General features: G+C 62.1%; 1 long non-coding RNA gene across 1 annotated transcript; it reads left to right on the top strand.

Annotated features, from left to right (window-relative positions):
- The first annotated feature begins 11,603 nt into the window (after positions 1-11,603).
- On the top strand, positions 11,604-13,077 carry LOC125613149. Its single transcript, XR_007343642.1, has 2 exons — positions 11,604-12,674; positions 12,751-13,077. It is a non-coding gene; the product is annotated as an uncharacterized LOC125613149 (long non-coding RNA).
- The last annotated feature ends 473 nt before the right edge of the window (positions 13,078-13,550 follow it).

Genomic DNA, 13,550 nt, shown 5'->3' with positions numbered 1-13,550 from the left:
GGGCACAGGCTGGGGCGGCCCTGAAACACCCCCCCAGGCAGCTCAGAGCCCCTTTCCATTTCCAGGGGTGGCCAGGGTTCTTCCCTGGTGGGCAGCAAGGGCTCCTGGGGGCTGCCCTGAGCTGTGGGATGGAGTGGAGGGTGGGCACCCTGGAAGAGGAGCAGGCCCAGGGACGGTGTGCCCGAGTCCCCGCAGGCACTGGCGCTGGGAGCGCCCTGGGGAGCAGGACCTGGTGGGCTGGGCTGGGCTGGGCGTGGTTGGCTGTGCCCTCTCCTGCAGCAAGCCTGAGTCTGGGTGGTGCCTGTCCTGTGCTCCCTTTCCTGGAAGGCCGGCTCAGGGTCGAGGGTGCGGCTCGCCAGGAGACCCTTCTGAGACTGAGGAAGACAAGGGCTCCCCTGGAGCCGCCGGCCCTTGCCTTTCCTTTAAAAGCCCCAAGGCACCCACAGCTTCGTGGAGCACAATTCCCACGGCAGTTGCTGGTGGCTGGAGCCCAGCACGTTGGCAGGGTTGCCAACGCGGCTCGGATTCCCGCTGCGGAAGCCCCCTCCTGTCCGCGGCTCCGGCGCAGCCCCTCTCCTGCACCACTGCCAGAGCCTGCCTTCTTTCCTTTCTGAAAATGCCACACACCTGAGTCGCAGTCCCGCGACCACGAGGGGAGAGATGGGCTCCTCACTCCACTTCCGGGCCGCGCGGCAGGGCCTCACGCCTGCCCCTGTGTGTGCCTGGGGGACGGGTGCACAGCTGTTCACTGCTCACTCGCTGGTGGCCACTGCTGCCTCCAGCTGGGGCTGCCTCAGGGTGTCTCTGGACACTCAGCTGCATGCTTCTGCGCAGACTTGTCCAGCTGCCCCAGGTGGGTCCTCAGGAGTGGACTGGCTGGGCTTTGCCTCTGCCTCCGTGTGACTTTGTAGCAATGCCAGGCCATTTCCTGAGTGCGCTTGCTGATCTGTGGAGGGACAGCTCGGGGCTTCTTGTTTGGTGCCTGTGCCAAAGCCGCTGTACCCACTCACATGCTGGTTTTTGTGCAGCCATGGATCTTGGTTGACTCGAGCACGTGCCTAGAATGCCACTGCTGGCCCTCACGGTGAGAGCGCCCAGCACGTAGGGAGCCACCGAGCCTCTGCCAAGGCGACAGCACCATCCCGCACCCCCAGCAGTCATGAGAGCCACAGAGAAAGAAAGCAGGGAGGCGGGTGTGGAGTTTGGGGAGAAGGTGGGGAGTCGATGGGTGGACAGAGCTTCGGCTTGGGAGGACAGAGGGTTCCGGGTGGATGAGGGTGATGGCTGTATAGGACACCCATGACCTCACGCTGCAGAGTGCACACCTGGGAGTCAGGGTGGTGACTAACCTCAGTGCATCGTCCACAGTCAAAGTCAACAAAGGACGTTGGGGCTGGGCCACGCCGATCCCAGCCACTTGGGAGGCTGAGACAAGAGGGTCACAAGTTAAAGACCAGCCTGGGCAACTTAGGGAAACTCTATCTCAAAAAAAAAAAGGCTGGGGTCGAGCACCTGCCTCCTGTGTGGGAGGCCCTGGGGACGTCCCCAGCACTGCAGAAGAACAGATCGATAAATGATGAGTCTACAAACTCAGCGCCAAATGAAAGAAGCCACCCTGTGTTTCTAGCGGTAAAGCTACGCCCCTGGCCAACCCAGCCTGCAGTCGGAGCCGGGCGGGGCCAAGGCCGAGGTCCAGGCAGTGTCCTGGGGCTCTGCATGGGAGGGTGCTGGGTGGGCTTCACTCTCCAGTGTGCTGCTGTGAGAAAAGGTCTTAAAACCCAAATCGGTTCTGTGTTCAGGTCTGCCTTTGGCTTCTTAGCGTGACGCGCACTTCAGCTGTGCTCTGTGGGGGACTCAGGACCCGCCTTTAGCCCTTGCTCACCTCCCCCCAGATGAGGAGAACACCCTGTGGACCCTGAGTGGGCTGCAGACCGGGGCTGGAAGCTGCCGTGGGCGGCACCAGCTGATTTGCATGTGTGAGCCGCCGCCGGGCGCCCCGCGCCTGACTGCAAGGGGAAGCAGGAGCAGTTGCCTTAGATACAGTGGGAGTGAGGGGGAGTCTCCAGAAACTGTGTCCCCTTCCACATCTGCGGCCCAGCCAGAGAGAAGGCGCACAGATGTTCCTGGGCCACGGTGACCTGGAAACTGCTAATGAGACGTGCAGATGGGAGGGACCTGGGGGCAGCGCAGTCTGCAGGCAGCTGACTTTATGTCTGTTGACAGTCCCAACGACTGGAGATGACACAGGGCGCGGCTGCAAGCAGCACCTGGAGAGGCGCTCTGGGCCTCGCCTGCACAGCGTGGCTCAGTGCCCGGACAGCACACGGCTCGCCTGACACACAGAGCACGGGGCGGAGAGGGAGGACGCCTGCCCTGGGGGAGCCTTTAGGGTTGGAAGCCCTCAGGGTGGAGGGTGCTGGTGAGGCCACAGGTTCCCGTCACCCTGGGCACAGAGTGCCCCCAGAGTGCCTACTGCGTAAGGAAGCCGAGAGGAGGCCCACGTCTTAGTGTCCTACAAGGTGCTACGAGGCAAGGGGCTGGCCGGAGCCGGGGCTCTGACTCGGAATCAGGGCCGACTCCGAGGTTTATTCTTCACTTCCCAAAAGCCCCAGGACCCAGGAGGAAGGGCCTGGCCTGGACGGGGGCTACTCTCAGAGTTCACTGTCTTGGAGAAGGGGCTGTTGCTACATGTCCTGCCCAGAGGTAGAAGGCCCACCTGTGGCCAGCACAGGAAGAGGGGGAAGGCCAGGCCCACGCTGGCTGGCTCAGATGTCCAAAGCAAGACACAGAGCCCAGCAGGTGCAGCTTGACCCTGAGCCCCAGCGTCCATCCGGCACCCTCGGGAAAAAGCCCACCCCAGCCACAGCACCCAGCCTCTCCCCCGGCGGGGGCCTCCCCCCAGGTGGCCCCACTTGGGATGGCAGGTAGACACCCCCTCTGGGGTTCTCAGTGGAGTCCATGGGGTGAGAAAATAGGGATAGTGAAAAGGGTCGATGCCACAGGACAGATGAGCTTGTCCCCGAGACCGAGGCCACAGAGGTCCCACGGTGGCTAGGCAGGTCACAGAAAAGCTCCCACACACAGACTTGGGTGGCGTGGTCAGGAAGAGAGCCACTGGGCTTCAGAGGTGCCACCCACCCGTGGCCTCCCCGTGGCCGTGCGGGGCCTGCGGCCTGTTGGTTTCCTGGGGACTCGGCCCCGGGGCCTCGGGTAAATCCTCACGTGGGATTTGCAGAGTCGCTGGAGGCCAAGAAGGAGGCCGCGTGGGGGTGTCCAGACCTTCCCAGCGTGGACGTGCCAGCTGTCCAGGAATTGCAAAGGTAAGAGCAGCTTCCCTTCCTCCTGGGAGAGCACTCGGCACCGGCACTTCCTGCCTTTTGACGGTCACAGGCGTGGGCTCCACGGCACCAGGCGGTACCAGTTAGCACAGGGCTGGCGTCAGTGTGCGGGTGAGTGAGTGCCACGCTGGCTGGGGCTGGTGACTAGTTAGCGCTGTGCTGAGGTCAGGGAGAGTGTTAGTTAGCATTGTGCCAAGAGTGTATGGGTGAGTGAGCACCGCGCTGGCTGGGGCTGGTGACTAGTTAGCACAGCACTGAGGTCAGTGTGGGCCAGTTAGAGTCACACCCCTCATTTCTCGGGGATTACTGCCCTTTTGCCGGGGCTGGTGTTAGAGCATGGGAGAGGAAGTCAGGTGTGAAATGTGACCGGGGTAGGTGGCTCTCAGAACAGTCCTCAGCAGGGTGCCTGCTGTTGGCCGGAACAGCTCAGAGAGCAGCACGGGTTCTGGTCCCAGGAAAGAGAAGGCAGCTCGGGGTGCAGCTCGCTTACAGACGTGGTCCGAGGCACCCCCGTGTCTGCACCTTACTGTGCTCCAGGGGACAGGCAGGTTCTGCCCAAGACAGCTGTGTCTGGGCAGTAGCACCTGGAGCCTGCTGAGAGGCTGGCTGTGTCCAGGCCTGGCAGGGACACTGTGGGGCCCCGGAGGGACATGTGCTCGCAGTGCGTGGGAAGTGCCTGTGTTTGGGGAAGTGAGCACTCTTCAGAGGTCCGCCCTGCTGAAGGTGCTGGGCAGCGTCTGGAGCCAGGGGTGGCCGGAGCATGCAGGGGCCACGGCTCCTGCCCTCAGCGTCCGATGGGCCCATGTGTGGCTGTGAGGTGCCTTTGCCTGCAGCATGGGGAGGGTGCCTCGGGGAAGAAACTCACGGGTACGCCTCGCCCGGCGCCCAGAGCGGTGCCTCCTGTCAGCAGAGGAGCTGCCCTGAACTCAGCACTGCATCTGTAAGACTGGCCTTGGAAAGTGTCTTCCTGGAGCACACTCCTGGTGGCGCGTGAGCCAGTGCCTTGGCCTTGAGCCCCGGGGAGCAGGGCCCTGCGCCCCAGGAACGAGCCTCAGGTGAGGCCCGAGGCTGCCGGGCAGGCGCCCCCCTCCTGACTGCTCCTGACATGGCTGACCCCTCCTGGTGTGGGTGTTGGTGCTCCTGGGCAGCGCTGTGTGGGGCAGCCTTGGCCGTGGGTGGGAGCCAGCCTGGCCAGCTGCAGTCCACAACTTCTGGGTGATGGGAGCGTGCGTCTTGGCAGGGTGTGGGCCCCATCAAGCCCACTGACTTGGGACACCCACAATGGGTGCCTTCCCCTCCGTGTGTGCGAGCAAACGCTGAACCCCGTGGGCACAGCAAGTGACATGGGGGGCCGTCTTGAAATGCTCCAGAAATAAATGGCTAGGGCCAGGTGGAGGGAGGCAGAGGTGATGGGCCAGTGACCCTGAGCCCGGGAAGCCCACAGCTCTTGCCGTGTGGGACATTTTCCAACACGGTGCTGGGAGCAGCCGGGTCATGGGCCGTGGGGACCATCGGGCCGTGTCCTACCCCCGCCTGCGTTCTGGAGGTACCTTGGGACTTACCAGTGTGCAGGGGGTCGGCTGCTCCAGCAAGGACCAGCTCTGGAGGCTGTGGTCAGCCACGAGTGTGGACCCTGGTAGGACCGAGCCTGAGTCGTGCCCGGTCCTTTGTCCACCATGGCCAGCAGCGTGGCGAGGCTGTGAGCTGCTGTGGTCTGGAAGGAGTGACAAGGCAGGGAGGGAGGTCAGGCAGGATGTCCGCCTCCTCGGCTCGTCCCAGTGCAGCGGGGAAGGGCTGCTCTGGGCGGCTTGAGGCTGGGCTTCCTGAACCCAGTCTCTACAGTTCGTTCCATGCATTCGCACAGACCGCCAAGCTCAGCCCGGCTGGGAAGGCGGGCGGAAGTCCTGAGCAAGCCCAGGGCAGCCCAGCAGCAGGACCCCATACCCACACCCACCCGGCCCTGGCACTGCCCTGTGGTCCTCTCTGCCTGGCTCCGCCCTTTGCGCCTCAGGTGACCGTGCCACTGTTTTCTTGACAGTTGTACCCTATCGTAGTGTCCCCAAACACCTGCGTGTCCTGGCTTATTTGAGGTTCTGCTCCTTGGTGTCCTCCAGGACGTGCCTTACGTACTTGGTGGCCCTCACGTTCTGTCACTAAGGTGCATGTGGCTGCTGCTGGGCGGAGGGCCACTCGTTCCCACTGCTGTGTGACCTGTGACAGTGCCACTGTTTACCCCGCTCTCCGTCTGTGGACACCGTGTTTCCAGGGTGTGCTGTCAGGGCCTCTATGAAGAGCCCAGGCTCCTGGCAGGCCGGGCACGGCTTCTCCCACGTGTGCACGTGGCAGCGGGTGGCCTGCACGTCCCAGATTGCACCACCAACCCCCTCCCAGGGTGACCAACCACTGCTCGGTGCCATCGTCCGCTCCTGATAACGGCTTCGGTGTCCTCGACCACCCAGCAGTGGCCACGCGCATCTCGTTCTTTATCTAGTTGGCCTCTTATTGCGATCTACGCACACCACCCAGGGGTCCAGTGGTTCTGAGGGCTGGGTGGACCCTGCCCGCTGTGCCTGCCCAACCCTCCAGCCCGTCCTGGGCACTCTGGTCTCCGTGTCTCAGTGGGTGCTGGTGTCCACTTCTCCAAGTCCTGCTCAGGTGAGCTGCGTCCCTCCACACAGCTGTCCTTCGCCCGGCCCTGGTTAGCTCACGGTCAGCTTGGGCTCCGTAACGGAAATGCCCTGAGTAGCAGATAGGCTCCAGGTGCTTCTCCACCAGGGGCACCAGGCTGAGCCAGCCAAGGGGTCTCACCGACACCCACAGAGTGGCCAGACCCCGTGTCGGCCACCTGGCTCCTCAGGCCCCTGCCCTCCGAGTCCTCCAGGGACAGCAGGCAGGAGTCAGGAGCTCCTTCTTTAGATGGCCCTGGAGGAGCTTGACCCTGCTCACGGTGGCTCCCAGCGGTGACACGCCTGCCCCGTAGTTAGACAGGGGCTTCCTGCGCAGAGGGACTTGTGGATTTTAACCAGAGTCCTGGGGCATCGGCTGTGGCAGGGATGGAGGTTCCCAGCCGTTCTCCATTCAAGGAGGGGTGTGGCATGAAGCAGCTACTCTGCCAGGTTGCTGCGTCTGTGGCGGCAAAGGCTGGTCCGGCTGCATGGTGTCCCCCACTGGGACCTCTCAGGGCAGCTCTTATGCCCTTCTGAGAGAGGAGGAGACCACGGCTCAGACCTGTGAAGTCTTTCCTGACGACTCACAGGGAAGGAATGGGGGGGGTTGAACCATCCCCAGGTGGATTGCCCACCTGACGCCCCCCAGTCCAGGGCGGAGCTGCCCCTGGGTCTGGCAGGCACTCACACCTCCCTGGGCCAGTACACCAGTGAGACAGCAGGAAGCTGGGCAAGGACTGGCCCTGAGCCTGGGGACTGGCCCTGAGCCTGGCGACTGGCCAAGCCTCGAGCCACCCTGGGTCTCGGTCTCGCCCCAAGGGGGAGAACAGCCATCTCCTTGGTGGGGTGGAAGGTGGGGTTAGTGAAGACCTGTTCATCCAGAGTCCTGCCTGGGTCTGGGCTTGGCCCTGGTGGGTGCCACATGGCCATATGAGGCCTGGCATGGGGCAGGGCAGACTTGGGGATAGAGGCTCTGGCCACAGGTGCCAGGAGTGTGGAGAGCTGGATCTGTTCTGGGCACGGGGCTCATAGCTACAGGCAAGGGGGTACCATGGGCGTGCCCAGGGAACGGAGCAGAGAGGCCTCCCAGAGCAGAGTGGAGCCAGCAGAGGTACCAGATGGCCTGGGGGGCCGCTGGCTGCCTGGACACCAAGCAGGAGAGTTAGAACGTAGCAGTGTTGACCATGATTTACCAACTGTGACCCAGGCTGACACCAGGGCAGGACATTGTGGGTAGGTTGAGTGAGACCCCAGAAGTGGCTTAGAATCTTCAGGCCTCGGCTGTGCCATCTGGGATATGGGCTGGCCAGGCTACAGTGGACAGCAGTAGCTAAGAGAAGGCTTTGCTCGAGAGCCCTGTGGCAGACAGGCAGAGAGGCAGGAAAGTGCCTGCCTGGACCGGTCACAGTGAGGACCCAGAGCAGGGAGGGTGCAAGGGACAGGCAGGCCCCAGCCGGGCTGCATGCACTTGGCTGGAAGGGCCAGACAGACGCATAGGCCTTGGTCCCCACTTGCCAAGGGCCGTTCCAATCCACGCTCAAGTCACTTTTTCCATATATTAGTTTCTTCCAGTCTGTGTTATAAAATTCTTTTCAAGCTAAATTTAATTTGCATCCAATTCACTCTGAACTTTAAATCCTGTGTCCTGGATCTTTACCCAATGCTGGTCCACCAGACCTTCTCTTTGAGGGACGCAGACCCAACAGTTTCAGTCTTCAATGTGCCTGGGGAAGGCCCCGGGATCTTCCTCATCCTTCACAGGGAAGAGGAGACCGCGGTAAAGCCCCACCAGCAGCCAGATCGTAAGCCGCCTCCCTTCTGTCCCCTGCACTGATGAGCCTGTGGTAGTGTCAGTGGACAGATGGACAGATGGATGGATAATGGGCAGGTGGACCAATAGGTAGTAGATGGGTATGTGGAAAAATGGGTTAATAGTGGATGGAGAAACTTATCAATTTATTGATAAATTGATGGATGAATGGGTGGATTAGTGGATAGGTAATAGGGTGGGTGGGTATGGGATTAATTAATGGATGAATAAATGGATATACTGAGGTTCTGATATAAATTGGTAGGTGAGTAGATGGATGGATGGTTAGATGGATGGGTGGGTGAATGTGTAGATAAATGTATGTATAGAGGGATGGATGGGTGGAGGATGGATGTGTGGATGGGTGGATGGATGGATGGTGGGTGGATGGGTGAATGATGGGTGGGTGGATAGTGGGTGGATGGTGGATGGATGGGTGGACGGTAGATGGATAAGTAAATGTGTATATGGATGGTGGATGAGTACATTAATGGGTGAGTGATCAGATGTGGATAGATGGATGAGCTGGTGGGTGGTGGGTGGGTGGACCTAGTCAGCCATCATCTGAGCTTCAGCCTTGGTCTAGTCTTCTGTCCTATCAGAGGTTCTGTATGGCTATTTCTTCTTCCAGGAATAGTGTCGTCAAAGCTTCAAAAGGGTGTGTCACTTCCCTCTCAACCCAAAGGTCACCTCTTCTGAGAGTCCTTCTTTGATCCCCCAGTAGACCAGCATTAAATAAATGATTTTAAAATAAGTCTACTGTGTGACATCGGATGCGGACCTGGAGAGCAGGTGAGAATCAGGCGCGGTGGCTGGGTGGCGGGGGACCAGCCTCTGTCAGACTGAGAGCACAGTGAGCAGGCAGGCCACAAGGCCCCACCGAGCCAAGAAGACACATGCACACCGCCTCCTGCGTCAGAGTGCAGGGACCGCACAGAGGTCTACCAGAGGGCCACCTCAGGTGTGTGAGAGGAGCCACGGTCAAGGGGGCTCTGCCACTTCCCGTGGGGACCGCAGAATCTCCCCACATCCCTCAGGAAAGCTCTGGCCCCTGTGGACAAAGCTGCTCGTGGCTGACAACACTGGACCAGTGACCAAGATCCATTGGAACTTTCCCTCGATGAAAGGCCAGGCGCAACTGCCCATGCCACCGAGCCCAGGGTGGCCCCAGCAGCCCTCTGGGCCCTCAAGACAGGTCTGCGCTCCCCACTTCTCCTCCTCCCTCCCTTTACTCCATGAATTTTGCCTCGTGCTTTACTGAGTCCTCTGTGGCTCAAGACTGCAAACGTGGCCTTCCACGAGCCTCTCCTCAACAGCCACCAGCCTGCTCTGCCCGGCACCTTGCTGGCCCGTGGCTCCTGCCCTCCGAGCACCTAGTCTGCTCCAGGACATAGGTGAGGAATTCCAAACTGGTATTACAGGAGGGGGGCATGTTCTTTGGAGAAGCCCCCATCCAGGCCTCTTCTGAAGGGAACTGACCACTTTCCACTGAGCACCCTTGAATGAAGCCACCAAAGCAAACAAGCCTTTCTCCTCTGGATGGCCTGTCACCCGAAACCTGGCCTCCGCTGCCTCTGTGGACCAGTGCCAGACAGGCAGCTGCTCTGTAAAGGTCTCTGCGGTAGCTGAACGGCGATGGGCCACCAAGCCTGGCCTGGGCCCTTGGGCCACCACAGGCACAGTCAGCAGCAAGCACCACAGGGCCCCAGGACCTGGCAGGGCTTGGGTCTGGGGGTGCTCCTGCCCTGCAGTGGTGGTGTGGTGGTGGTCTCGTTGCACCGTGGGGGAGCGGCCCGGCAGCACCCATCTGCCATCCGTCCGCCTGATGGATGCGTCTCCCAGTGCACACGGAGACGCCCCACAGACCCGGCTGGTGAAGCTGCTGTCTGTCATTGTGCTGCGCTGGGCCCCACGAGAGGCCTTCCTCCAGAAGACGGCGGCAAGGCATCCAGGCAGGCACCACCTGAGCCCCTGCAAGCTTGGAGGACAGACAGTGCTGCCTCATGTGCACGGTCACGTTTGGCTCAGGCTGCTGACCTGGTCGGTCAACACACGCAGTGTGGCTGCGGAGCCTCTGTGCACAGGAAGCTCTGGCTGTGGGTGGAAGACGTGGCCGTGTCCTGCCGTCCCTGGCAGGGCCTGGTTTTGATAAGCCTCAGCCCCAGGCTCCGCGGAGGATATTGCTGCTGAATGACAGGAAGCCAGCCCGCCTGCCGGGCCTTTGGATGGCCCGTCCTCCCCAGATCCCTGCCTGTGACAGCAATTTCCCCTGAACATATCCCTCAAAAGCCCCATGTGCTGCTCTCAGTCCGAGGCCACAGAGTGGAGCACCAGAGGCTGGTTGGGCAGGCTGGCTTGGCCAGGACGTCCTCGATGGCCTTTACCTGACTGAGGGGGGTGGCAGACGCACACACAGCAGAGGTGAAGCGCAGAGGAGGTGGCTGTTCACCCGGGACAATGACGGCCCCCGGGGGCTTGTGGCTGTCTGTGCTGAGGAGAGCCTGTAGGTGTGGTGGGCAGAGGGACGTCCAGCCACGTCTCTAGCCCTCCTCTTCCCCGGATGCTGGAAGTGTGTGGTCAGGATCTGCAGTGACCCTTGAACAGCCCTGTCCTAATGCCAGGCTCCAGACCAAGTCCCATCAGCCGAAGGCAGTGGTGGCCAGGGCCAGGCGACCCTGGCATGGGGGGCCCCGGTCACGTCACTCACTGAAGGCTGCTGCTCCGGCCAGACCCCTTCCTGCGGGCCACCCAGACCTCGGGGCTGGGCCTGCCGCACGTCTCCCCACAGCTTCTCCCGGGCGCGGCTCCTTGCTTTCCCTTTGCGCTCTGCCAGGTGCCAGCCGGCGGCCCGGAGGTCCAGGCCTGCCTCGTCTCCTGCATCCCCCGCCTGCAGCACACGGCTCTGAGACTGGACACGCGCCATCTCTGGCCAGCACACCACAGGCTCGTGGGCCCTCAGGACACTTGTGGAGGGGCCAGTGAGGTGCAGCAGAAGGGGCTGTGTCCACAGGGACAGGGAAGTCCCAAGAGGCCTTTCAGGGAGTGAGGTTCCAGGCAGCCCCCAGGGTGCAGCTGTGCACTAGTCAATGGGGGATGGACCCCCAGGGCTGCACTCATGCCAAGAGGAGGCCAGGTGCAGTGTCCACGCCTGTAAGCCCAGGTGCTCAGGAGACTGAGGCAGGAGGATGGCGAGTCTGAGGCCAGTCTGAACATCTTAGTGAGACCCTGCCTCAAAATAAAGACTAGAAGAACCAGGGTGCGGCTCAGTGGTGGAGTGTCCCTGCTCCAGCCCCCTGCCAAAAATCAAATTAAAAAGGGGGAGAGAAGGTTGGCAGCGGGACCAGCAGCTGCAGGAGAGTGGCCTGCGGTGAGCGGGGCGTGTTGGAGTTGCAGGGTCGTGGTCAGGGGAGCACCCCGCTGGGCCCACCGGGGCTGCTGCTCTGCCAGGGGCCTGCTGGGGTGGAGCCACCTGGGACCCCTCTTCTGGTCATCAGCCTGAGCCTGCACGTCTACTCCAAGGCAGCAGCTGCCCTCTGAGGGCCAACCTCCCCCTGCACCGTGGCAGCTCCTCGTGGATGCCTTGGACTGTGGCTCCCTGAGGGCAGCTCTGGCTGGCCATCATGGACATGGCCTGTCTCCCTGGGGCGGGAGAGCCCAGGCCTACCTCCAGTGCTTCCAGGGCATGGGGACCCCTGGGGGAAAGGGAAGCAGGTCAGGAGCACTGGGGGGGGCTGGAGGCTTCCTGGGGAGGTGGCCTGGGGACCCCAGAGCTGAGGGTGGCCTTGATGCTCTGCCCAAGGTCCTCCTTGGGAAGAGGGGGCCGAGCAACAGGGAGCCACTCAGGGAGTGGAGGGACCTTGTGATACAGAGGGCTTGTCCTGAGGTTGGACCCCATGTGACTTGCCGTGAGGGCTGGACAGTGAGTCCCTCTGTCCTCAGCAGCTGGTATGGGGGAGACAGGCATGAGCCCAGCCCCATGGGCACCAACACCACCTGCCCCTACCGGGGGCAGCCTTTAGGGTGCAGGGGCTCTGCCCTGGTCCCGCCTGCTAGAGCTTCCCGAGGACAGATGGAGGGACAGGCCGGAGGCCACAGGCCTGCCCTCTGCCCCCGGGGAGCAGCAGCCAGTGGCCCACCCCAAGCTGCCTGCTCTCCCTCAGGGCTCCAGTTGCCAAGGCTGCAGTCTCCCTGCCTTTCTGTGTAAGGCCAGTGCGGCCCAGGAAGGACCTGCAGTGTCTGAGGGGCCACATGTCCACGTGGCAGCTTTGACAACGGCTGCTCAGCCAGATGTCTTCCAGGAGCCGGCACTGGTCAGGGCAGCACATGGCATGGCCACATGTCCTCTCAGTGACAGTAACAGACAGGGGAGGACCTGGGTGGGCCTGCATGCTCAGGAGGAAGCCAGCTTCTGGCCCTCCGCTTCTGCCATTTGACCTTGGTGGCTTGACCTGGGGAAGAGACTGGACTCTCGTCACCTGTGCATTTGGCCGTCACTGGGGTTTCATGGAAGTTGAGTCTCCTCTGGGAGCCTCAGGGCTGCTGGGGCACCGCCCTTCAGGAGCTGCTCGGGGACAGACACTGGGCTTATAGTTGTAAGGCCAGATACTCCAGCCTCCCCTTGAGGAAGGAGCTTGGCCACGCTGGGGGCTGCCAGCCCTGGGTCCAGGCACAGGCAGGCTGCGCCCCACGAGCCAGTCACCTTGGCCAGCTGTTTCGTGATCTCGCAGGGCCCGGGGAGGCTACCTCTTCCCCCCAACATCCAGTCAGCCCTGTTGGCACAGGCGCAGGCCCCTGAAGTGAGTCCTCACTCTGCCATTCGCATGCGTCTGACGTGCTGCGCCTCGGTGCCCCGGCATGCGGGTAAGCCTGCGGGAGGGCCTGCCTGTGCCTGGTGGGAGGGTGATGGTGAGGATGTGCCCGCTGCCCCCATTGCCAGCCCCTCAGGCCCCATCCTCACAGTAGCCCTGTGACAAGGACAGTGTCATCCCGCCTTAGAGACGAGGAGGAGGAGACTTGGAGAAGTCCCAGTTCCACACAGCAAGGCTGAGCCTGGCATCTGAACTCTTGGGCAGCCCCCACGGACAGCAAAGGCCCCAGGTGCATGGAGACGTGGTCTCCTGGGTGGCAGAGGCACAGGAAGCACTGGCACCAGGGGGGTGTCAGAGGACGTGGCCACCTGCAGTCTGCCCTGCTGTCCTGGCGCTGTCCTGGCCTCGATCACACACGGGCCCCCAACAAATACATGAAAAGGCCAGAAGTCTCCGAAGATGAGATTCATTCCTTGTTTTTGAGCAAACATGCTTAAAGTGGGTGCTCCATGCTTGGAAACTATCTCCGGGGCCACTTCTGGTGGCCCACGCTGCGCGTAGCCGTGGCGGGGGTGACACTGGGCTCTGGGCTCCTCAGCAGGGCCTGTGCTCACTCACGGCCGCTGGTTGTTGGCCCTGTGGCTGGGGCGGCTTTCTGTGGTCTCTGAGGAGCCCCAGGCCAGGGCTGTGCACACGGAAGGTGCTTGCTGGGTGAGAGTGGACCACCAACAGGGACAGCATCCTCCTCCCCGTGTCCGATGACCCTGTTTGGACCCCGACTCTGCTGCTGCTTCCTGAACTCGGCCTGTCCACTTTCCCAGACCCCGGGTCATTGCAGTGCTGCCCGACTCTACCTCTCAGCTCCACTCCGTGCTGGGGCAGAGGGTAGGGTCTGCACCATGGCACCCCCAGCCTCCACCTGCCATGG

The sequence above is a fragment of the Marmota marmota genome, unplaced genomic scaffold, assembly GCF_001458135.2.
Source record: "Marmota marmota marmota unplaced genomic scaffold, marMar, whole genome shotgun sequence".
NCBI lineage: Eukaryota > Metazoa > Chordata > Mammalia > Rodentia > Sciuridae > Marmota > Marmota marmota.
The sequence above is the reverse complement of the archived record's forward strand: the minus strand, read 5'-3'. Positions and strand labels throughout refer to the sequence as shown.